This window comes from Myotis daubentonii, chromosome 3 (assembly GCF_963259705.1).
Source record: "Myotis daubentonii chromosome 3, mMyoDau2.1, whole genome shotgun sequence".
Lineage (NCBI taxonomy): Eukaryota > Metazoa > Chordata > Mammalia > Chiroptera > Vespertilionidae > Myotis > Myotis daubentonii.
Genome location: NC_081842.1, coordinates 4,142,884 through 4,170,113, shown reverse-complemented (window position 1 = coordinate 4,170,113; position 27,230 = coordinate 4,142,884). Strand labels below are relative to the sequence as shown.

At 40.3% G+C, this 27,230-nt stretch overlaps 1 protein-coding gene across 6 annotated transcripts in view; it reads right to left on the bottom strand.

The window, feature by feature from the left end:
- Positions 1-27,230, bottom strand: part of DYRK1A (dual specificity tyrosine phosphorylation regulated kinase 1A) — a 137,398-nt gene that overhangs the window by 108,429 nt on the left and 1,739 nt on the right. The window lies entirely within an intron of this gene.

Sequence of the window (27,230 nt, the reverse complement as noted above, 5' to 3'; positions counted from 1 at the left end):
AAGAAATACATTTTTTAAGTGTACTAAGAAAATTAAAAGGCTGCATCTATACTATTTGTGGCAGAGACAGCTCTTCTTCCACAGTAATTGCAGTCAAGCACATAAGGTCCCATCTAAGTTACAAATCCCAGCCTTTCTTGTGGCTGGGGATGGCCATGTGACTACATTCTCATGAACAGAATGTGGGAGGAAGCATGTGGCATGCCACTTTGAGAGCTTAAGACATGGAGTGAACTGCTGTCTCCTCGCCTTCCTGTGAGACAGGGCAAAGACAACAGAGATGAAGACCATACTCTAGGGCAGCGGTTCTCAACCTGTGGGTCTCAGCCCCTTTGGCGGTCGAAAGACCCTTTCACAGGGGTCGCCTAAGACCATCCTGCATATCAGATATTTACATGACGATTCATAACAGTAGCAACATTACAGTTATGAAGTAGCAACGAAAATAATTTTATGGTTGGGTCACAACATGAGGAACTATATTTAAAGGGCCAGAAGGTTGAGAACCACTGCTCTAGGGTATGATGAAACTAGATTTAAAAATGTGTCTCTGAATGACCAACTGAGGTAGTCACCTACACACACAGGTGACTGGCCATCTACCTTTGCGATCATGTTCTTGGAACCATGGAGTTGCGGGCTCTCAGTTACAGCAGCTTAGCTGTGTGCCCCAAAACACTACCCATGACAAACAGAACTAATTCCCTCTCATAACTGCATCAGCTGAGGACATTTTTAATGTGCTAATAATAACATTTTGGACCCTCAAGTTTATAAACAAGAACCTCCCAGTACACTTTTCTGTCAACATTATGCTACAAACTAGATTCTGAAATTGTAGAAAAGAGAACTACTTTAAAAAACATAACCCTTGGATTAATTTCATTCATTAATTCAATAAATAATCTGTCAGTTGGCAAGCAATGTTGTTTTCAGGTGAATGCAGATTCACAGAGACCTTTAATTTCCCAGCTGTACTATGCCTTTACTCCCCTGAGCCTGGACAAATTACACAGAAAACAAGTACAAAGAATATAATACAACCTTGAAGGACCTACAAATAACAAAATCAAAATCTGGGAGTTTTCTTTATAGAAGGTACTAATAAACTGAAAACTTCTACTTCTCCCACCACTGCCCTCTAATAACTCCATCCCCAAAAGCTTTTTCATTTGTATCCATCCCAAAGCAAAAAAGGAAGCCAACAAATCCAGGCGAAAGTATTCCTCCTATACTTCTTCCCAGAGAACAGGAATGCCTGGCACCCCATCTTCCAGTCCCCCACCTCGCCCTGTCCCAGACCTGCAGGAGTAGGAGAGGATGGGGAGGAGCCTTGCTCCCGGGGAGGAGCGGCTCCTTTCCGGCATACAAGGGGTCCTGGTGAGTGTGTGCCAACAAGCTAGAGAGTGTGACAAGGTTTTGCTAATAAAATGGTCCAAACTCATCTGCGGCTTCGCTTTCTCACGTTTCAGTTTACCATGGTCAGTGCAGTCCAAAATATTAAATGAAAAATTCCAGAAATAAATAATTCACACATTTTAAAGTGCATCCTGGCCTGAGTAGTGTGATAAAATTTCACACTCTATCACCGCACAGTACCATCAGGGATTTCGGGGGAGAGACCACATTCACATAACTTTTATTACAGTATACTGTTATAATTAACCTATTTTATTATTAGTTATTGCTGTTCATCTGACTGTGCCTAGTTTTTAAGTGAAACTTTACCAGAGGTGGGTACCAGGCTTGGTTCTACTTTAACTTCAGGCATTGGCTGGGGGTCTTGGAACATATCCTCCGCAGAGAAGGTGGGACTATTGTACAAAGTCAAAATGTTTCCAAATCCCAGGACAGAGTCCATTCTGACAGTGCTTTGTTCATAAGTATAAGATCAATCTGCTTGGATGCAAACCACCACAGAGTAAAATTCTTTTACCCTCTACATTTTTTTAAAGAAAAATCCATTGTTTGTAGGTAAAATCTTAGTATTAAAAAATATTGTCCAAATCATATACTAAGGTTTCCCAAGACGGGGGAAGTGGCATAGGTCCTGTGGGGCAGGTACTATGTCACAATAATCTTACAGGACAATGTTTCTCAACCTTTGTTTCATTATTCCTATCTCCAGGGAAAAAGCAATTTAAATTAATTTTTTCCTTAACAGGAGAAATTAAATATTAAGGAATAATATTTTGTCAAGTAGGACTGACTTACGGAGGGCCACAACCCACTGCACAATCTGTGTGTGTGTGTGTGTGTGTGTGTGTGTGTGTGTGTGTGTGTGTGTGTGTGTTCATTCTCCCATGCCAGAGAACAGTTTTTGCCCCCTTGCAGAGTGACAGCATCCCCATGGAAAATGCATGTGTAGCACCTATAAATGGCCTCAAACCTCACATCACTCAGACCTTTTCCAGGACTTCTGGATATGCTACGTTAGGATTAAACCCAAACTCTGCACTTATTAAGCTTTCCAGAGGGCTCTAATGTACTTGTCCATGGCCCATAATGCTTTGACAAATTTCATTTCACACTCAAGCCTAGTAACGGGATGACCACAAGATGGAATCAAGATGAGAACTATTTAAATGAAATGAAACACTGTCAAGTCCAGGGCATTAACACAGGAGAGCTGTGTTAGGAGGCAAAACTAACATCTTGAGCTGCAATTACAGAATATCTGAAACTGTCTATGTCTTGTTTCTCCCATACAAAGGAAATCAGGGCATTACTAGAGAAATACTGGAGTTTTTTTTCCATTTTGTTAATATGCTTAGATATTTTATAATGGATTTAACATGAGACCAAGAAGGTTTACATCACTTCACAAAGTACATATTCAAAGTTTTTAGGTGTGATGCATTATATCTTTTTCCCCAACCCCAACTCTGTACTTATTAGCCCTCCCAATATTACCAATCCACAGTTTAACTGAATTTGACAGATATTACTATATAAATGTAGTAATATAATGAATGTAGTTATAACAGGAAGTGAAGCACACAGTTACATCATTGCATTATAAAAGTATTAAGCCAGTTAAGATTAGATAATAAAAAAACAAACATAACAAAAATGTCAGCATTTTTCCCTTCAGAAGAATATATGGTTCATGTGGTGTAGTGTTCCTTGGTGGCCCCAAAACACCACTCTTGCCAGTGTCCACACCTTGTACAGTCCCCTCGGCCTGAATATGGGCTGGCCTGTGACTTGTTTTTAGCCAAAAGCATCTGTTGAGCTGGCACTGGGCTGGTTCCAGGCACAAAACTTAAGGCAGCCCAGCAGCTTCTGCTGTTGGCACCTCCAGAATCCGTCATCACATGCAAAGTCCAACTCCCCAAGACCACCCTGTGGAAAGGCCCACACTAGGCAGGTGGAGGTCGATGCCCCAGATTCCCTAACCATACATGTGAGGGAATAAGTCATCTCAGACTTTCCGTCCCAGCAGATGCCATGTGGAATGGAGGCAAGCCCTGCCCAAATTGGAGAACTGTGAGCAAAGAAATGTCATTGTTTTAAACTACTGAGACTTGCCAGAGTTTGTTAAATAGATAACCTCAGCATTCTGATGCAAACAAATATGGAGGAAAGACTGTAATGTACCTGTTTGCAAAATGTTTAAAAGTAAATATTCTACAACTTCTGAAATAGTGTATCTTCTTGACCTTGAAAAAAGGCTTGTAAATTCTGACATCTTATATTGTATCAGCATACTTCTTTAAAACAACTCAACTCCTACCAGAAGAGAGAAGAGTAAAGACTTCATTTCCAACTACAGACCTAATACACTCCCCAAATAAAATAGTTTATGTATTAAACCTCAGTAAAAATTTGCCTATAGCCCTAGCCGGTTTGGCTCAGTGGATTGAGCGTCAACCTGCGGACTAAAGGGCCCCAGGTTCAATTCCGGTCAAGGGCACATGCCCAGGTTGCAGGCTCGATCCCCAATAGGGAGAATGCAGGAAGCAGATAATCAATGATTCTCGCTCATCATTGATGTTTCTATCTCTCCCTCTTCCTTCCTCTCTGCAATTAATTTAAAAAAATATTTTTAAAAATTGCCTATGATTTGAGTATGCCCTCCTAAGAATATAAAGTTTTTGAAACTGATTTGTATCCTCATATAGAAGCAGTAATGAGTAATGAAGAAAACTACTACCTGCTATTAGTAAAGAGTAACCGTAAGTCTTTATTAATGGGTCAAATGCTTATTGAGAATAGTATATACTGTGCGCAAGGCATCCTGGATACAAAAAAAGGGGGGGACCCTGCCCATGGCAGCTCAATCTAGCAAAGGTGCCAAACACAAATACTGATTTTAAAAATGCTATGTAGAATAAATGTGTGAACAATGTGAACACAAAAAGGAACTAATGAGAACACAGAAGACAGAGCTAACCATTCTACCCCATCCCTGCCTTCTTCCAGGTGGGTTAAGAAAAACTAAAGGAGATGACATCTGAAACAGTAACTAAGGTTTATAGAAGACTTCCCCAAAAAACCCACCCACAAAGGTTAAAATTTAAGATTTCTATATATTCCTTCCATTAGGAGCACATTTGTCTGCTTTGTTCCCCAAGTGTCTCTAGCATTTAAATCAGTGCCTGGCCTGGCTGGTACTGGTCAGTGGTTGAGTGTCAACCCATGAACCAGGTGGTCACGGTTCAATTCCTGGTTGGGGGCTTGATCCCCAGTAGGGGGTTTGCAGGAGGCAGACAATCAATGATTCTCTCTAATCACTGATGTTTCTCTCTCACTCCCTCTCCCTCTCTAAAATCAATATAAATATATTTTTAAAGTCTGATTAATAATGGGATATGACATCGTCTCAAAGTACCTGTACACAAAATATTTATTAATTGTGGGGGGTAAGGTGAGAGTACTAAAATGGAGAAGCCTGAAGACACCACTATAATCAAATGATCAAAGTAAATATTATCAGTAATGAGACAAATTGAAATCATATACCACCTGTAGTAGACACAATAGCCCCCCAAAGATGTCCACATTCTAATCCTTAGAACCTGTGAATGTGCTATTTTACATGGCAAAGGAGAATTAAGGTTATAGAAAAAATTAAATTTGCTAATCAGATAACTTTAAAATTAAGAGGATATCCCAGTTTTGGTAAAGTCAATGTAATCTCAAGAGTCCTTACAAATGAAAGACAGGGAAAGAAGGGGGAGAAAGAGATGGCAGCATGAGATGGACTAGGCCCAAAGTTGCAGGCTTTGAAAATGAAGAAAGCAAGCCATAAGCCAAGAATGCAGGCAGCCTATAGAAACTGGAAAAGGCAAGGAAATACATTCTCTTGTAGACCCTCCAAAAGGAAAGCAACCTGCTGGCACCTTGATTTGAGCCCAGTTGAGATCCATTTTGGACTTCGGAACTGTAAATTAATAAATGTGGTAACTGACTACAACAGAAATAGAAAATCAATAATACACCACCTAACAACATGCAAGGAGAAAAATAGAACATCACTTTTGTGATATTCCTGCAAAGATGCCCAACCTACATCTAATATGAAGAAAAATCAAACAAATTCACATTGAAGGTGATTCTATAAAATAACTAGCTTGTGTTCTACAAAAATAGCCACATCATAAAAGATAGCTGAAGAACTGTTCTAGATCAGGAGTTGACAAGAGGACAAAATGTGTAAGTGATCCTAGACTGAATGTATCCTTCTCCTATAGAGAACACTACTGGGTCAACTGCCAAAATTTGAATGGAGTCTTAAGGATCAGAGACTGCTGTAATGATGGTTGTATTGCTGTTACACAGGGATTATGAACTACAATATTCAAAAGAGACATCATGTCAACAACTTTCTCTCAAATGGTTCAAGGAATAAATTATTTGTATTATATGTAACCTGTATGAATTCATTTCAATAAATAAGTAAATAAAATAAAGGTAGTAGACCCCAAATTGCAGACCAAACTCCCAGGTTGGCGACGACCTTATCCAAAGAGCCCAGAGGCATAGTCTCTGGGGAAAATGAACAGAAGCTCTACACTTGCAGATCCCAAGCACAGCAGAGAGTGGGGTTGAGCACAAGACAAAGCAGCCTGTGCAGAGCTGTGGACCCCAGGCCCCTCCCCGTTCCCTCTGCAGACTGCAGGCACAGGATATGCACTCCCTTTCCCCGGATGTGGATTTACGGTTTCCATCAGGAGACACCAAGAGCCCCGGAGTAAAATCCCCAGGGACAGTCATATTCCTGGGTCACTCCATCACTGTACGAAGCCTTCAATGGACAAGTCTCCCCGGTTTTATTCTGCCTTACTCTTAAACACAAGCCATCAGCCTAGGGATGGCCAAGTCTCTGAGGAAAGCTGCCAACATCAACGACAAATCAAAACAAGCAGAAAAACAGGAACCCAGAGGAAACTGAGACAATGCCATGAAGGAACATTGTTTTAAAAGGTGTTTAACTACAACATGAATGTGTTGGCTGAAGTAAATGAATATGTGTATTCATGAAGTAAAAACAGAAATAACCTGATGGAGGATAGAAGTTGAAAAATATCTCTCAAGAAGGGTAAAAAAATAAAAAATAGAAGATAACAAAACCACATGTCACTTGAGAAGACCAAAGAAAAGAAATAATCAAGGAAATTATACAAGAAAAATTTCCCAGATTTAAATGATATGCATCTCCAAACAGGATGGGTCCAACACAAGGAAAACACCCATGCCAAAGCAAACACTACAGCATGTCAGAACACCAGACATAAAGAACAGAACCTTAAAACTTTCACGGTGAGGGAAAAGGAAATGTCACATAAAAAGGACCAAAATCTACTAATAAATTAATGAATCTATGCAACATCACAGTGTCACATATTTTGTGCCTCCTGTACTCATGCAGTATTCTAACCACTAACACTGCCCTCCCCCAACATAAAAACAACACCCAAGCTGTAGAAAACTACAAGAAGATGACACAGTTTCTTCAACAAATAAAGTCAAGGGGGAAAACAGATACAGAGGGGAAACTAATAGATTAAAAGAGACTTAAGAGATCTGCCAATCAATGACAATTTATGGACCTTACTGAGATTCTGATTTGAATAAACTGTTGAAAAACCTAATTATGAGGCAATCAAGGCAATTTGAACTCTTACTGGATATTTAAAGAATTAGTTAATCTTTTAAAGGTATGATAATGGCATTAGGATTATAGTTTAGGAACTAGTCCTTAGAGATACATACTGAAATAGTCACAAGTGAAATTACGTATCTGGGTTTGCTTGCAAAAACTCGAAGGGAAAAGGGGTAGACAGATATACAGATGTTTTTTAAAGTGGTCATGCGTTGATAAATGTTGAAGTTGGGTGATGAGTACATGGGAGTTCATTATGTTCTCTAACTATTCCATACTTTTGGGTATTTTTAATGGAATCCAAAATACAAATTATATCTGCTATCTGAAGCTAGAACACCATAAAGCAATGCATTCAGAGTTCTCAGTAAAAATTACATTCAAACTGCAATTCTGTTTCCAGTCAAAAGTTTTAATCATGAGGAAAAGGAAATTAAAGATATTTTAAGACAATGTCTCAAAAAATTAAACTCTCGTGCCCTGGCTGGTATGGCTCAGTTGGTTGGAGCGCTGTCCATGCACCAAAAGGTGGAGGGTTTGACTCCTGGTCAATAAAAAGAAAAAGTTTAGTTAAAAAAAATTAAACCATCACACATTCTTTCTCGGGAAGTACTGGAAGTTGGGCCCCAGGAAAATGGAAGATACAAACAGGAAATATAAAGGCCAGAGAACAAGGAAACAGGAGATCCAAACCTGTGGGAGACATGTAAAAGGCATTGTATTAAGCCTAGAAAGCAGGAACAAGCCTACCATAGTCATAATTAAACACTTAATGTATTTAACAAAAAAATATGTAACTGTAATGGGTAGGTGGAAAAGTGTAAGGCAGATGGATTCAAGCTAAATACTCATCCCCCTTAACAAAGTCAGTAGTGTCTTCAATTTTAAGTCAAATACAAGCATAAGGTCAGGGATACCTACCAACCCCCCTTCTTCCCTTGTCACAAAAGCTAATTTTGCTCAGAATCATTTGCACATCTACCCATTTAGGTACATGCTCAGGAAAAAGCATGCCCAGTTCCAGGAGTGTGTCTAATTGGTCTAAATATAATGCCATTTCCCTTTCTAGTGAATGTTTCAGAAACAGGCATCAAACCCAGGAGATAAATCTGCCAAAGAGTTTCTAGGCAAAGTTTCCACATTCTTACATAGCTACTAGAGGCCCGATGCACAAAATTCATGCAAGGGGATCGGCCCTCGCAGCCTCAGGCGGCCCTGGCAGCCCCGGCAGCCTCAGCGTTGTCCAGAAGGTCGTCGGACAGTCATTCTGCTGTTCAGTCTAATTAGCATATTAGCTCTTTATTATATAGGATAAGAAAAATGTTCTCTTCTCTCTCTGGACATTGTTGTGTCAGATGTAACTCCTGAAACTGCTGTAGCCATCTTATTAATCTGAGGGTGTGACCACCAGTGACTTAAAGGGGAGACGAAAAACCTGGAGCCCTTAAGACATGATAATGCCACCTAATCAATTAGCCCTAGAGTCTGTCCTGCCCCTGGACTTCCAATTTATGGACTTACTTAAGAGATGCATTGAAATAATCACAAATAAAATTATGTATCCGAGTTAAATTCTCCTATTTGAAGCCAGTTTGGGTCAGAGACTCAATACTGGCATCCAAAAGCAGCCTAACTGATACAGTAAGTATATGACTCAGAAATAGAGGAATACAGCAAGAAGAAACAGCTACGACTTGATGCAAAAGTGATTACCTACGGGGCAAAGCTTGCCAACTAGTGGGCGTGGCCCACAGTGCCACGAGCGTCTTGATGTGCCAAGGTCCTCTCAAGACCTCAGGACATCGAAGCCTCGGGTAGTTTATCCATGCAGACCCGGGGGGAAACGTTCGGGAAGCAGTGTTCCAGCAGGGAGAGGACCAGCAGTAGTGAGGGTGTACTGGGAACTGCTGTTTTCATTATCAGCCCACCAGCAGTATTCCATTTTGAGTATATGCATGTTAAAAATTAATTATTAAAAAAAATTGCAGTAAGCAGAAGAGACTAAAGATCTGATCAGTAAGAAGGGTCACTAACAATAATATAAGAGAACTTAATTGAAGACTATTTCAGAAACAAAACTCAAGAGGGTGGGTAACAGAGTAGATCTGAAAGTAACAGAAGAGGCTACAAGGAATCAAAGACTACACAGATGTTTCTTCTTTAGTGACATAACTGTACTCAATCACAAAGAGAAAACACAAAATTACTTTTTGTTGTGCATTATACTGACTGGATTATATTAGACGCGATCTACCAAAGTCTCTTCAAGTTTTACAAGTAATTCAACTCAGGAAGCTAAGATACAGTATAAATTAACACCAGAAAACCTTCATTCAACCTTGTGTTAAGGACTAAGCAAAATTCTAATCCTAGACCAGTGATGGCGAACCTATGACACCTCTGACACGCGAACTCATTTTTTTGGTTGATTTTTCTTTGTTAACTGGCATTTAAATATATAAAATAAATATCAAAAATGTAAGTCTTTGTTTTACTATGGTTGCAAAGATCAAAAAATTTCTATATGTGACACAGCACCAGAGTTAAGTTAGGGTTTTTCAAAATGCTGACACGCTGAGCTCAAGAGGTTCGCCATCACTGTCCTAGACCCACAATGCTCAAAATATACAAGGTTGCTGCTCTCATAAAATTAATCTAGTATTTGCTAAACCATATTTGACAAAAGCAATATAGAATTACGAGTGAGAGCTGAACATGGTTTTGAATCCTATCTTACCAACCACTAGAAAAAGTTACTTCACCTCTAACTAAACCTAAATTTTCCATCAGTTAAATGAAAATACCACCTTCCTAGGTTGTGGTATGTGTAGATTTATAGTATTCAAGCTTGATAAAGACTGCCCTTACTCTTACTGTGTTAGCAGGTGAGGAGGTGGTTTCCTACATATGCTAATGTGCATTGAGAGTCTCCAAGAAGGTAATTTTCTCCAAGTTTATTTCCTTCATAACACAACACCCAGGGAGTGGTCTGCAGAGCACATTTATGGCAAAGAGAAGCTCCCTACTGGTTATCTTTTTCTAATCCACTTGGACTGATTTTTCTTACTGTATCCTCATACTGTCAGCCACTTAATTTTTTTTGAACCACTATTTAGCATCCATTCTGCAAACCGCTATAATCAGTTATAAGACTACCAGAGGCCTTCTGCAGACCTCTCCCTTCACCCAGGACTTCTGACTTGCTTTTAAGCAGGAGAACAAAGGAAAGGTGATGGGATATCACTTCTATGCTTCTGATACAGAAGTCTTACGTCTGTTTTGTGAGGAGACTCTCCTCTCTCCTCCACTGTCTTTGAGAAAGTAAGTGGCCACACTGGGAAGGACCACACGCAGGAACTGAGAGCAGATGCTACCGATAGCAGCAAGAAACCGAGACACTCCTCCCCAATGAAGCAGTGCACAGGAGCTGGATTCCACCAAATGACTGTCTGAGCTGAGAAGAGATCTTTCCCCAGTCAAGCCTCAGATGAGACAACAGCTCAGCCAACATCTTGACTACAGTCCACTGATACCCTAAAGCAGAGGACCCAGCCGAGTTGCGCCCAGAAATCTGACCCACAGAAAACTAGAAAATATAAATGTATGTGTTTTAAGCTTCTAACTTTGTGGCAATATCGTTACATAATACTGTTAAATTAATAAAGTTCTCCCACCAACCTCTGGTACTTTGCTTAAAATACAGATTTTCAACTACTCTTTTTTTTTAAAACATGTTTTTACTGCCCGGCCAGTGTTTCTCAGTGGTTGAACACCCACTCATGAGCCAGGAGGTCAAGATTCGATTCCCAGTCCAGGTTCATGCCTGGGTTTCGAGCTTTATCTCCAGTAGGGGGAATGCAGGAGGCAGCCAATTGATGATTCTCTCTCATCACTGATGTTTCTCTCTCCCCCGCTCCCTTCCTCTCTCTCAGAAATCAACAAGAACATTTATTTTAAATATGTTCATGGGTCCACCCTCAACCACTGAGCAACACCAGCTGGACTCAACTGCTCTGAACTACACATCAAGTCAACTTCAAGTAGCAATCACAGTTGTTCTTTTCATGCAAAACTCACATAACAAAATGTTAACATTGCCCTGACCGGTTTGGCTCAGTGGATAGAGCGTCGGCCTGCGGACCGAAGGGTTCCAGGTTCGATTCCAGTCAAGGGCATGTACCTTGGTTGCGGGCACATCCCCAGTGGGGGGTGTGCAGGAGGCAGCTGATGTTCCTCTCTCATCGATGTTTCTAACTCTCTAGTCTACCCCTCTACTTTCCTCGCTGTAAAAAAATCAATAAAATATATTTAAAAAAAAAAAATGTTAACATTACCCACAATCTCACCCTACATTTTACAGTAGCCATTTTAACAACTTTGTCATAGACCTGCATTATTTCTATCATTTATGCCTGTTTCTATTGACTGAGTTTTCTGTTCTATGTCTTTGAATTCACTAAACTTTTCTTCAGTGATGTCTAATCTGTCAGTAATTCTATACATTGTATTTTTCATCTCACGTATTAGTTTTCACCACTAAAAGTTTTATTTAGGTTTTTTTATACCTTTCAAGTTTCTACCTAATCCTTTCAATACATGGAATACAGTGATAACAACTGTTTTAATATCCTTGCCTGTATCCGTCAGTTCTGGGTTGGTTTTCATAGATGGGTATCTTAATTATGTTACATGAACCTACTTATTTGCATATTTAGCAATTTTTTATTGAATGCTGAACATTTTACATTGTTGAGTAATGGGTTTTGTTATATTTCTTTAAAGAGTGTTACACTTTGCAATGGCAGGCAACCGTATTACTTCAGATCAGTTGGCTCCTTTCAAGGCATGTTTTTAGACTTTTTTTAGACAGAACTAGTGTAGCCTTTACTTTATGGAGAGCTAATTTATTAGCCCCACTACTAAGACATGACCCTCTGGAGCAGGGGTCCTCAAACTACGGCCCGCGGGCCACATGCAAATACAAATATTGTATTTGTTCCCGTTTTGTTTTTTTACTTCAAAATAAAATATGTGCAGTGTGCATAGGAATTTGTTCATAGTTTTTTTTTAAACTATAGTCCGGCCCTCCAACGGTCTGAGGGACAGTGAACTGCCCCCGCCCCCCCCCCCGCCCCGTTTAAAAAGTTTGAGGACCCCTGCTCTGGCGCCTCAGGGAACACAGCATATAACAAGATCTTTCTACTGTACCTATGATACTCAAATATGTCCTGGCCCTGGGTGAGAGCTGAGACTTGTTCTGCTTATAGCTTCCCAGGGAATTCCTTCCCCCAGTAGTGTTCCTTTATGAAACTGTAGCCTGAATACGTACAGCAGATTGGTATTGTCAAACATATAAAGGGACCACTAAGATTTATGGAACTCTCTGCATGGCTCCCTTCTCTCCAGAACACTGCTCCTCAAATTAGAACCATCTTGGACTCCCCCAACTCCAATCTCATTCCTCAATTCAGTCAGGCCACACGGTTCTATCTGGATTCCTCCTCACTGCACAAAGATCTGAGATCTGAAAGCTGCCTCCAGGCAGAAAACTGGGCCATAATTGGGCTCACCTCGTTCATTTTCTATCTGTCAGAGATCACAGTTCTGCACTACCTATTGTTCAATATCTGAAAACAGATGTCCCATGTACTTTGTCCAGTTTCCTAGTTGTTTATAGTAGAGGATAAATTCATAATGTTACTGCCTTATAATAAAAAGCAGAGGTCATGACTCCTGACACTGATTTTAAAGGAACTGTTTTATTTAAGACACAACTCCCAAACACGTACATACATACATCATCTATCACATTATCCCATCTTTATTTTTATTGTGGCATATATCACTCTATACCACTCTTTGTCATTATGTTTAATTTGCTTTATTGCTTATTCTACATTTTACCATAGAATGTAAACTCTGTGAGTGCAGGGATCTTGTCTATCATCACTCCTGCAACCCACCAGGTACTCAACTCCAAATTAATTCAATCAACAAGCACACTATTTTAGAAGTATTTCACTTACTATATACAGTGGGGCCTTGACTTACGAGCTTAATTTGTTCCGAGACTGAGCTCATTAAGGAGGTCGTTAACTCAAATTACTCTATCAACTCAATGCAAAAAATCAGGGGAGAGACAGCTGGTATCTCAAAAAAACTCGTTAGTCGGGACACTCGTAAGTCAAGGCCCCACTGTACTGTGAACTCTTCTCATTAGTAAATTCTGATCTAGACGCAGGTAACACTGACTCTGGAGAGTTCCTCAGAATTGTCTGTTATCTTAATTAGCATCATCTAAGTAAAGGTTCTTAGTTGCAAACAAAAGACACTAACTGGCTTTGTTGAAACTGAAAAAGAAGTTATTAAAGTATACCAGACAACTCACAGAAAACCCAAGAGGGCCTGGCTTGAAGGCTACATAATCAAGAACAGCCAAAATTCAAACCACAGATCTGGTCCAGCGGAAACAACCTAGGATTCAGTCACTGAAACTTGTACAAGATACCAATGACATCGGACCTACATGCTACAGCTGGCTCTGTCACTGTCAGCCTCTGGAAAACAGCTGTAGCTGTGATCCCCTTGCACTGCAATCCCAGGCTTCTGAGGGAGTGCAGTGAAGGTCAGATGATTGCACAGCAACTCCAAAAGATGCAGAGAAAGTGAGCAATTGAATTTCAGATTGAATATTCTACCTCCACCAAGATTCTTTTTCCCCCCAATGTTTTTATTGATTTTAGAGGAAGAGAAACATTGATCAGCTGCTCCTGCATGAACCCCCCCTCACTGGGGATCAAGGCCACAACCCCAGCATGTGCCACAAACTGAATCAAACCAGTGACCTCTCAGTGCATGGGACAATGCTGAACCACCTGAGCCACACCGGCCAGGGCCCACCAAGATTCTTAAGGTAAAAAATTCCCCCAACATTGAAAGCTGTTCAATGTTCTTATTATCCAAAAGAGTAACAAGCCAGTAGCACAAGGCATCACTCCCAGAATACCAGAACTTTTATCTATTTCTTTAATTAGTGGGTTCTAGAAGCTCTATTTCTCTCTTTTCTCTCTAAATATTTAACTTTAGGGCAGTTAACTGTTTGCTGTGGCTATTATTATTGTTATTATTACTACTACTACTACTACTACTACTACTATCTGGAGGCAGCATATGTAATCTACTGTGATTAACCTTAAGCCAATTTAATTCCATGCATCTCAGTTTTCTAACTTACAAAACAGAGATACTACCAACCACCTTGTAGGGTTGCTGAAAATATTAAAATAACTAATAATGAATATTGTATAATTTCTGGCCCATAGCAGGCAATCAATTAAGAATAGCTAGTGTTGCCGAAACCGGTTTGGGTCAGTGGATAGAGCACTGGCCTGCGGACTGAAAGGTCCCAGGTTCGATTCCGGTCAAGGGCATGTACCTGGATTGCGGGCACATCCCCAGTAGATGTGCAGGAGGCAGCTGATGGATGTTTCTCTCTCATCCATGTTTCTAACTATCTCTCTCCCTTTCTCTCTGTAAAAAATCAATAAAATATATTTTTTTAAAAAAGAATAGCTATTGTTACTATTATTAAATGACAAATTAGAGGAGAAACCCACTAATTTACACAAACATCTTTTTTTAAACATGCAACAGTTTGAAGATCCAAGCTTCTATTTGACCTTAGTCCTGTACTATAATTGTTATCTCCCTTAGCTCACAGGTCACCAGAGATAAAGCAACAAGTAGCTTACAGATCTCTAACATGTTGCCATCAAAACTGTAAGTTCAAGACATAAATAAATGGGTGGGTGGGTGGGCAGAAGGAAGGAAGGATGGAAGGACTGCTCACCCTGACCACAAGCCATGCTCCCTGCACATTCCTCGCCAGTGAGCTCTGACTATACTGGAAACTTTGTGAGGGCAGGAACCATTTATGTCCATGTGACTCACGACTATGTACCATGAGCCTAGCATGGGGCCAAGCAGAGAGACCGTCCATAAAATTTAAATATTTGCTTTTCTAAATATTTACAACAGAAACTAGTCACTGAGAAAAGTTTCCGAAGTATTTTAAAACAAATCACCTATAAGCTTTAAAAACTTCATTCTCCTGACAAAATCAATAGCTTCAATGATTTTCTAACTATAAGGTGCATTCTTTTGAAAATCCATCCATTCAATGAACTTTCCCCCTCAATCACTCTTGTTCTGTCATCCAAACCTGAAGAAGTTAAAGACAAAAAAAAGCATCCAAACAAACCATGTTCTTCATTTTTCTGCCACTTTTTAAAGAAAGTAGAGCTCTTAGAGCATTTTTTTAATGTGAACCTAACAGCTACTACAAATGCTGGGCTGACATTCCAGATATAATTGCTGAAAGAACATCACTTTGTTGGCTAAGAATCATGAAGAAAAGCACAATTTAAAAGCACTCCAAATGACCACTAAGGACTGTATCTATTTCAGCAACTACTAAAATTATGCACTTCTCTTAAAAAAGAAGGCACAATCTTTCCACCCCATAATCTTGCTTCTAACATATAGTAGATATTTCATATGCATTTAAGTTATTAATCCATGAATAAATAATTTTGTCTTTTTCCTAGCTACAAAGAGCTTTCCAATCCTATCATTAAAGGTAGGCTTCAACTTTTTCTTTTTCCTCAAGGCTCCCATATGCCCTGTCCAGCTCTTTATCCAAATGCACAGACATTCCTCTGATGTAGTCCTTTTGTCCTTGAGACCAACTAGTAAAGATCAAAACATGTAGCTCACTGATCAATCCAACAAATGTTTAGTTAGTGCTTACTATGTGCCAAACATTTGACAATCCCTGAGACGAGAGGGAGCAAAATACCGCTACCCCTGTTCACTGAAGGGCATTATTCAAATAAACACAGGGATACATGGGATATTAAACAAGAAGAGGTGCCTGGGATGGGAGGGCGCTTTCCCTTACAAAAGTGACATCTGAGCTGAAACTGAAGTAGGAAAGTTTAAAACAAAGAGATGATGGCTGACTAAGGAAGCAGCACATGCAAAGACAAGGATCCAGAGACCTGGGACATAAGGCTGCATAGGGGCCATCATCCAGGTAGGGGGTCCCGTAACTAATTTGGTCTTTACCCCAGAGGTCACAATAAATCATTAGAGTTTTTTGGGTGTGTGTTTTTTTTTAAAGACAGAGAATTCTTATTCATCCTTTTGCTCAAATCCCTCTTTGATTTCTGCCCATTCTATAAAACTTTCCTTATTCCTTGACGTTCCTCTATGCCCACATCCTTTACTTCAGATATCTGTATCTCTGTCTTACTCAGCAACTAGCTTTCCTCCCAGTAGTTTCCCATGAATCCGAAGACTCTTGTCTACAAGTTCCTCCTCCTGCATAACTAATACTGCTGAGTAACTGTGGGCCTTCAGGGCAATCCTTAAGTAAATTTACCTAGCTTTACTGACGTTCTGAATTGTACCATGGAAGCATGATAGGAAAATTCAAAAAGTAAAATGAAATTACAAAATACTCAATGAGATCCTAATAATCTTACCATTGCTATTTTAAAAAATTGTTATGAAACAATCTTTTGTACCATAGAAATAGTATCTCCCAATAACGTCTGATATAATGATGAAGTTAAAAAACACCAATGTGGTGATACTTGCAAGTCTTTTCAAGGGGAAATAATGACCTCAGAACAAATTTTTCAGTAGACAGTATTTGTCTTAAACACTGGAGTCTTTTTTTTTTTTTTTTTTTTTTTGGTTTGCTTTTTACAAAGCTACTACCTTTATTTAATTATTTATTTTAAAAATAATTATTTATTGTTGAAAGTATTACATATGCCTCCTATTTCCCCCATTAACCCCCTCCAGCCTGTCCCTGTCCCAGGCCTTTAGCACCCTATTGTCTGTGTCCATGGGTTATGCATATATGCTTACAAGGTCTTTTGTTGATTACCTCTCACCCACCCACACTCCCCTGCCTTCCCTCTGAGATTCTACACTCTGTTCCATACTTCCATGTCTCTGGATCCACTCCATTTATCAGTTTATTTTGTTACTTAGATTCCACATATGAGTGAAATCATGTGATACTTGTCTTTCTCTGACTGACTTGTTTCACTTCGCATGATACTATCCAGGTCCCTCCATGCTGTCTCAAAGGGTAAAATTCTTCTTTTATACTGTTGCATTAGTATTCCATGGTATAAATGTACCAACCTTTTTTATCCACTCATCTACTGGTGGGCACTTGGGCTTTTTCCAGATCTCAGCTATTGTAAATTGACCTGTTATCAACATAGGGATGCATATATACTTTCTGTTTGGTATTTCGAGTTTCTTAAGATGTATTCCTAGAAGTGGAATTATTGGGTTAAATGGCAGTTATTGGGGTCCAGCCCCAGTGGGTCCAGGGGTTCCCAAAGGTGTGGACGAGAAGAAATGACACTGAGACAGTGTTCAGTTGATCAGCAGCCTAGCCAGGTTCTAGCCAGGTTCTATATCAACACTGGAGTCTTATTCAGATCCAAATAAACTTTAATTCAAAAATTAACTATCAAAAGACATTAAAACGAGACCAAAATTTTGACCTTCAAAAGGCAACATCAAAAATTATTCAATGTCATAGACTCTGTGTTCCCTTTAATGAAAATGTATGTGTACTCTAGACTGGGTTCTTAAGGCTCCTCTAGCGACTATTCAAGATCCCCTCTCTCCTCCCCCGCCCCCAGCCTGCCCCCAAAAAGAGCATAACTTCCATGATGGTATAGACAGCGTACCTTTTGATTTCAGACCCCAGTTCTATGTTGGGCACTAGCAGATATTCAATAAATAATTCTATCCACCTCAAATGATAAATTATTTTTAGATGATCATCTCCCAATAAGGATACAAGTAAAAATGAACAGAACACGGTATTTTTCGTGAAAATACTAAGACCCTCAGAAAAAATTAAACTCACATGTTCAGTTAACTCGGTACTTTTCAAACTTTGAATTATGATATAACCTTTTCCTTTCCAGAGTCATAGCTTCTAACATTGCCTTCTCTCATCTTTAACAGTGCTACGAATTATTCCCACCCGTCCCCACGGAAGGTCTGGACTACAGTAACTCTCCTCTGTTCTTCAACACTTACTTCAGGTCCTGCTGCAGAAAATATTCTCAACTGTCCCATTAACCAATCATTCCACACATACATTTTACTATACTGCCACCAAGTTTAATTCTCTCATATTTCCAAACACTTGGCGACATTGCTATTTAAATCCCAAAATATTCACTTTGTTCTGTTGAAACTAAATAAGAAATTTTTAACATTTTCAAATGTGGGTCTCCCATGTGTCTTCCACTTTTTACCTTTTCTTATTCCTTCATGCCTATACACCTAAAATGCGCCTGCCTTCTAAGCCCTCCTCCTTGTGGTTCTTCTCCAACCCACAGATATGTCATGTCACCACTACATTGCCAAAAAACCTTCCATCACCCCAAATTCCAATTCCTTATAATACATAAGACCCATCGCTCTCATTTCTCACTGCAGTTGTTCCTATCCTTCCCCCATACATACATACATATGTGTATATTTACATGTATGTACGTATGTATGTACACTAGAGGCCCGATGCACAAAATTCGTGCAAAGGGTTTGGTCCTTGCAGCCACAGTGGCTTGCCTCGGCTTCATCTGGAAGGTAGTCCGGAAGGACGTCTGGTCTAATTAGCATATTATGCTTCTATTATTATAGATTATTATAGATGTACATATGTACATGTGTATCTCTGGAACACACATACTCTGGTTTGTCACCCTTCACTTCCGTCACCACCACAGGCTGCCACATGACCTCCTCCAGAGGACTGTCAATTCCCCAGGTTCTACTACCACAAGCCTAGCCATTCTTCCATACCAAGATCCAGTCCCACCTCCTCCACAGGCATGCTCAAATTCTCAGAATTGTCTTACTTCCTGTGTTCTTCTAGTCCAGGGGTGGGCAAACTTTTTGACTCGAGGGCCACAATGGGTTCTTAAACTGGACCGGAGGGCCGGAACAAAAGCATGGATGGAGTATTTGTGTGAACTAATATAAATTCAAAGTAAACATCATTACATAAAAGGGTACGGTCTTTTTTTTCAATAGTTTTATTCATTTCAAGCGGGCGGCTGTCCTAGTCCTTCTTATGTCAATACCTCTACTTGCTAACAAGGTCTTGTTAATTTTGCCTGTATACACACAACTATCTCAACACTAACAGCCGAGGAAACCAAATCTTGTTCACTTTTGTAGTCAAAGCTTATACCACCATAATTCACATACAAAGGACAGTTTACTCAATTGAAGAGGACTAAGAATCCCCTTTTACAATTTAACAAGGATTTACAATTACAAGCACTTACAATTTATCAAAATACCAGTTTTTCATCTAATACAATACAGGAAAATCAGGAAATATGTTTAACTATATCTGACAAAAATGAATATTTTTATCATTTATTTTATCATTTAAAGCACAAGATTTATAGTACAACTTAACATGTTCAAACTCACTCAAATTAAAGAAATGAAAATCCAGCCCTGGCCAGGTGGCTCAGTTAACTGGAGCATTAACCTGTGCACCAAAGGGTCACGGGCTCAATTCCCAGTCAGGGCACATACCCAGGTTGAGAGTTCAATTCCCGGTCTGGGCTCCTAAGGAAGGCAACTTCCCACATTTAAATATTCATTTGACTAACTCAGACTATTTATCTAAGATTCTCACAAGTGAGCCAACCATTCACTACCAGTGAGCTCACACATAAAAAGCATCATTTTTTGAAAATAACAGGTATCCCTATGAAGTCCCAGTGCAGTTGGTACTCTGTCCTCTGTCCCTTTTTGGTAAAAAGAACAAAGAGCCAAGAGTCAGGAAAACATGTTACTTCCAGACCTGATTATGCTGAGGCATTGGTTAACAAGCAATTGAGTTTCTTTGCCTCCATTTCCTACTTTAAGAAACATGAATTATATCAATGTTTCTACAGCATCAGGAGTACCTGGAGCCCTAAGCAGATGCAAGAGCATCATCACCCGACCTACAGAGAGACGAATATGTCTTCGGAATCCCCTTGGACAAGTCTTCCAGAAGACAGAACCGTTAAGTTTTCTCAGGTCTCTACTAGATCTAGTAATTCTCTATAGAGTCCAAAGGAATCCTACGCCTTCCTCTTTTTTCAAACCCACAGAAATTAGAGAGGAAGCCCTAACCGGTTTAGCTCAGTGGATAGAGCATCGGCCTGCAGACTGAAAGGTCCCAGGTTCGATTCCGGTCAAGGGCATGTACCTTGGTTGCGGGCACGTCCCCAGAAGGAGGTGTGCAGGAGACAGCTGATCGATGTTTCTAACTCTCTATCCCTCTCCCTTCCTCTCTGTAAAAAATCAATAAAATATATTTTAAAAAAAAAAGAAATGAGAGAGGAAAATATTAGTGAATGTATTTATATTTTTTTAACCATTTGTACGCCATAGCGTCTGTAGATGCAAGCGGCGGACCTTTTTTAATTAAATTCAAAATATCGTAGCAGTTAACTGGTTGATTTCAGAGAGGAAGGGAGAGCAAAAGAGAGACAGAAACATCAACGATGAGAGAAAATCATGGATCAGCCGCCTCTTGCACTAGGAATCGAGCCTGCAATCCAGGCATGTGCCTTTGACCAGAATCAAACCCGGGACCCTTCAATCCGCAGGCCGACACTCTCTATCCACTGAGCCAAACCAGCTAGGGCAGATAATAAATGTATTTTTAAATATCACTGCTAACATCCTCCTCGCAACTTCAGTGACTCAAACATTTACTGAAACCTTGACAAGATGCAAGTGTTATTCTAGTAGTATTGTTTGCTGAGGATATCAGCAGGAACACACACTGTACAGTCCAGGAGACTATTAAGACAAAATCCAAAAGCTAAGATTCCAAATACTGTTTACAGACAGTATAGTCACAGCCATCAAGAATCATGTTTCTGTCAGTAAAATAATGTGCTATTTAGACTCAAAATACCTTCACTACATTTTCTCTAATCTGACATTTATGTATAAACTGCATGTGCTGAATACTGATGAGCTATTTGAACTTACATACCGTAGTTTAAAAGATTAATGACCAAATAAGAAAAATAAAACTTATTAGTGCAATGTGTTTTCTCAAAAGTTTATTTCTGCAAGTTTCTCCCAAAACATCTGAAAGTGTGACAGCAATGTTTCATAAGTCGCCATTCTCCTCTACTTCAGTAGAAACAGATTTCAGCCAAACTACCAAAGACCACATATCCCAGCCTCCTTTGCAGCTAAATGTGGCCACTTGACTAAGTTCTGACCAACAGGTATAAACAAAAGTGTAAACCATTGTAAATTTCCAGGTCTGTCTTTCTTATTATTATTAATAATAAAGTAGGGGGGGGGAGCAGGGAAAAAGAAAGGGAGAGAGAGAGGAATATCGGTCTGTTGTTCCACTTATTTATGCACTCATTGATTGATTCTTGTATGTGCCCTGAGAGGCGTGTGTGTGTGTGTGTGTGTGTGTAATAACCCACAACTTTGGAGTATAGAGAGGACACTAACCAACTGAGCTACCTGGCCAGGGCCCAGGTTTATCTTTAAAGGGAGAGGGGGTGGATGTGCCTCCCCACATCCTGTTCCTGGACTGTGGATGTGCTGGGAGCCGTCTTGTACTGTACAGAAAAGGATGTCTCCTTAAGCATGGGAAAGCAACAAGACAGAAGAAACCAAGATCCCTACACCATGCAACCACATCAGCCTTAGACTACTTATACTTGATACATATACTTCTTGTTTAAGCTACTGTAATTAGTCAGAACATAGGCCCAATCTCATGTTCTAATTAATACATAGTTTAAATTTGTAATAAATATTAAATAATAGCTACTTACCAACTCAGTAAAGCTGAAACTAATTATAAATTCTTGGGTAACCCCACTATTGAAATTACTGCTACTGTAAACAGCTTATATTTATATGGCATTCTACACTTTTGCAAAGCACCTCATTACAGTATCTCATTTCACATTCTCGAAAGCCTGGGCAGGGCAGTTGGTGCTATGCACATTTGGCATGTAGGATACCGGAAGCTCCGAGAAGCTATTTTGTCCAAGACTGCACAACTAAGCAGTGGTACGTACTTAGGGTTCAGTCTATAGGTTCCTCATACATTCTGTGTACATACACATTTATATATCCCTGCTACGTGCCAGGCAATGGAGTTACAGGTATGATCAAGAAAGAATTATTCCTATCCAGATGCACCTTACAATCTAACGTAGGGAGAGACAGACATTAAACGAACACACACAGACAGACAGACACACACACACACACACACACGAATGTAACTGAATAATTACATAACTATTTGCAATTAGAGCTGTGGAGGAAAAAAACAACACAGAGTCCTGTAAGAACACCTTGGCCAAGGAATCTTACTTAGGCGGTCTGGGGAAGGCCTTCGGGAGAAATAGCATTTATGCTGAGACCGTAAGGATGCGTATGAATGAAGAATAGGAAGGAAGAAGGGGGAGAAGAAGGCTATTTAGAAATTTATACACATTATCAATCTCACAAGAACACTGAGGTAAGTACCACTGATCCCATTTACAGCTGAAGATGCTTAGTGAGCTCACTGTGCTAAAGGTCACACTGCCAGTCAATGGCAGGTCCTGTTGAGATTCCAGACTCCCTGACTGGAGCCTCTCCCAGGCACCACCTCCCAGGCCAGTTCTCTCCTCTCTCCACAGTATCATGCTGCCTCCACTGCTATCTATAACTAGTTATCACATAGATTTCAAGTAGATGTGACAATTGCAGCATGTTTTTACCCAAATGTATGTACTAAGATGCCAACCTTAACACCTTAACAATAAATATTCATAAAACAAACAAAAAAATCAACTCTTGTCATTGTGTAATTTACATATTTACTTAGAAAAATTAGGGAGTTATTTAATGAACAGGGATGTTACCTAAAATAGAAGTGACTCTGAAAATCAGTTTCATTGCATGTTAAACCAGCTCACTAACCCCCCCCCCACACACACACACACACACACACCCAATTTAAACAAACATTTCAATCATGGGGAGATAAAACTCAAAACAATTCAATTCAAAAGATACATTTTAAGCTATTATGCACTATACATTACATGCGTGTATATATAAGCACACGTCCCTCAAACTAACAAAAATATGTACATGCCTTGTCAAAACCCTAACAGTAATACAAACTTTTTAAAATAACCTTCAAGAAGAGAGGGTACATAGCTCTGGTAGAAGAATTAATTGCCAAGAAGCCAAAATGATTCTATTAGCAAAAAGTATGCCTACTCAAGGAACCACATTATTTTAGATGTTCAAAGTACAGTGTTATTATCACCAATAACGCACTATACAAGTCTAGAAGTAGGATTTCAAAGCAAAAGCATAGCTATTTTTTAAAAAAAAAAAATTTAGATGTTTTATACAAATCAGCATTTCCACAATTTTTCATATACCATAAAATGAAACTAAGGCTGCCTGTAGCCATTAGGTTAGGAAACGACTTAGTCTTTAATTATCTACTATGAACCTTAAATTAATTATTTTAATCATGTGAAGTAAACATTTCACTTTCACATAACCAATGGTAAACTTTACAGCTCTAGCTTAACATTCTAGTATTGACATAAGGCAAGATTTCTTCATTTAGGGGCAACTGAAGAGCAATTTCAAGTAATTTTTAAAAATTTGATTATTTTTCCAAGTAATTAAACACAAGTTTTAACTACCCAAAATTTTTTAATCCAAAATTGTGCTAGCCTTGGATTATGAATTACCAAATTTTCTCTAGCCATCAAAACATTGCCCAATGGTCAAAATAATACATGTTAAGAAGTCTCTTAAGTGGCATAATCATTATTTATATAAGGTGCTCTTATCCAAGTTCCACAACACTTTGACAGGGCAGCTGTGTTAATGTAAAATCTCAGGTGACCATGTTTGATAGTTTCATACAGTATCTTCTAAAAAGAAAATATACACGAGTTTCTGGAGGTAAGACCACCAAAATACTCAACACAAATTCTTAGATCACAGTTTAAATTACTGCTAAAAAATATAACAAATTTAAAGACTAATTAAATTTGGGGAGAAAAGAGGTAATTTCTTTATAAAGACTCTTTCTGGAAGTTTTTAAGTTTTGGTGGGTTCAGATGGTTAAAGTTTTTCCTTAGGGATAAGAGAAACTGCTTGGAGGGGTGGGGGGACGTGCAAGTTCTTTGAATAGAGAAAAATTACTGCTAAAGCAAAGAGAAATGGATACACAACTTATTACAAATACCAAGTCACAAATGAAGCCCCCTGTTCTATTAATCTTATATTTAATGTCATATATATAAGGCAATTCCCTTCTTATTCATAACGAAGTTACTTCTATCCAAATTTTGTTCCCATAACTGGACACTTGCCAACAATAAATATGCATGTGAAACATCCTGTGCAGACTAGACTTCTAAACTATTTCTTATTTTCTAAATTGTTTTCTAGTACCCAAAATTCAATACAAATTAGTCTTTTCTTCCTTTGTATAGTTTCAAAAAAAAATACATGCCCAAGGTCATTCTATACCATGTGCTATAACAAGTTATCTTGGGTTTTGCTTTTGCGGATAAACATTCATAGCACTATAAAAACCTATATAAATCCTTAAATACTAGTTGCTACACTTACCACTCCCCACCCCACCCCCAACTTTAAGTCATAAACACAGTAACTCTCCGTAAATAAAACGAAGGGCCAGACACTGAACAATATTCTAGAAGGGGGGGGACATTCTAACCAAGGGTATTTTTTACTATCTACCTTCCCCAAACAGGACAGTGCATTAAAACGGAATATTTTTGTTTTATTTTGAATGTTGGTGCCCCTAAAAGACTGGACTAAATCATTAATTTTTTAATCCCCAACACAGTAAATGTATATTTGTTGTTTCTAATAAGGTCCCACCAAAATGTCTTTAAAATATGTTTAAGAATCAGTCTTAGCCCTAAATTCCAAATTCCTAACAATAAAGATCTTACTAGATCACTCAGTCTATCTCCCACTCTTACTAATAATGACCATTCGCTCATTCAAATCTATTTCTTCAAATCTAGACTCATTTTTATGTTTCAAATAAGTGTGCCTTCACCTTAGCCAGACAGGGATGGCCCTTCCTTTCTAAGCTTACGTCTCTTCTGAACTTTTTATACTCAGTCTTACCATACAACTTGGTACAGACATTGACAGGAGTCCTTAACATGCTAGCAAGGTTTGAAGTCTAAATGAATTTGGACAGCCACCAAAAACACCACTGCTATGGCAAGGCAAATCCTCCAAAAGCAATGGGGTATTTTAAGTGAAAGTTGTATGTATATTAAAAGTCTTAACCATCGCCAAGCAAACTTTTTTCAAAGAATCTACAATTTCTTTGAAACTAATTTCTTCAGATTAAAATCAACATATGAAATTTTAATGCTAGCCTCATATTTATAGTTTTCAGAAAATACTCCTAATGTAACTAAACAATTAAAATATGAGAAATTTAAGAAAACAAAAGCTAAAGAAAATTCCACTGAATTATTAAACACCCCAAAATCAAAGTATTAAATAGATCCATTCTTAAACACTGTATATGTACGGTGTAAGGGGTCACAGAAGAAATCTATGTATTCAAAGATAAAAAATGACTAAACATAACTTTACACAAAACTTTCTTATGACTCACCAATACTTACATGACACCTATAATTAAAACTAAGTGTGGAGAACAAAATGTACCACATTTAATTCCTTCCATTCAAAAAAAAAAAAAATGTCTACATGGTTCTCTGGGTGGAATGGGGGCTGCTAAGTCTCATTAGGAGTGCTCAGCTCCTTTCCTTTTCCCTTCAGCAAACTGCAGGTAATGCTATGCTCACCTACACACGACACCATCTCGGTCAGAGCCCCGAGTCGTTACACACATGGCTTCAGGACGGGCATTCTGACAGTGAGCTGTAACCTAGGGAGGGCAGCCAGCGCTCCAGCTCCGTGACCTTGGGTGAGTCACCCTCAGTTTCCCCATCTGTGAAATGGGTAAGTTCCTACCGGTACGGTGAGCGGGCAAATGCAGGAAAAGCCCCCAGAGGAGTGCGTGGCCCTTTTCGTCCTCATCCTTCAACCAGGGTGAACGCAATGCTCTAGGTGTGTTTTCCTGACAGCCTGGGTGGGATGCACGGACCAAATGCTGCGGCCATTCCAGGGCGGCCCTGGGTTCCAGGATGCAGGGGATGCATCTAGGGGTGGACCGAAGGCCCGGCCCAGCCATCGGGGCCCATCACTTACTCCTTCCGCCCTTTAACCATGTCAGGCGAGGGAGGGGCCTCGGGCGGGGTGTCCCCGCGACCGAGCGGAGGTCTGGGTCTGCGAACAGACGCGTGAAGTTCTGCTCGAGACCCAGGTCTCGGGGATCGTGTGCGGGTTCCCGGCCCCCGGCTCCTCCGGCGGCGGAGCGGCCCCCGCTCCACGTCGAGCGACCGGGATCGCTTGCACCCGCGGCTCAACTTCCGAGCACGCCGGTACCCAGGCCCGGAACACGCCCGAGGCCGCGGAGGGCCCGGCTCCCGACCGCCCGGCGCCTCGCCCGGCCGCCGGCCCCATTTCCTTAACCCGTGCATTGTCCTTGCCGGGAACCCCGGCGGCTCCCGCACTGGAGGGGCCGAGAGGAGGGACGAGGGAGGAGCTGGGGGCAGAGGATGAGGAGGAAGAGGAGGAGGAGGAGGAGGAGGAGGACAGCCTCCTGCCCTGCGCCCGGGCGCCCAGTGAAGGTCTGGCGCCGGCGCCGGCCCCCGGGCCCCGGCTCCCAGGAGGCCGCGGCCCCCGCTCCCGCCCTCCAGCAACTTTCCCTCCGCTCGCGCCCGCCGCTCCTCCGGGACCGGGCCAGCGGCTCCCTCCCCGGCCGCCAGCCCCGGGCCGCGGCGCCTCCTCCTAAAATGGCAGGTCCCTCCCTCCGCCCGGCCGGCCTCGGCGCGGCCCGGCTGCAGGCCGCGGGGGGGAGCCGGGCGCCGGGCCGGGCGGG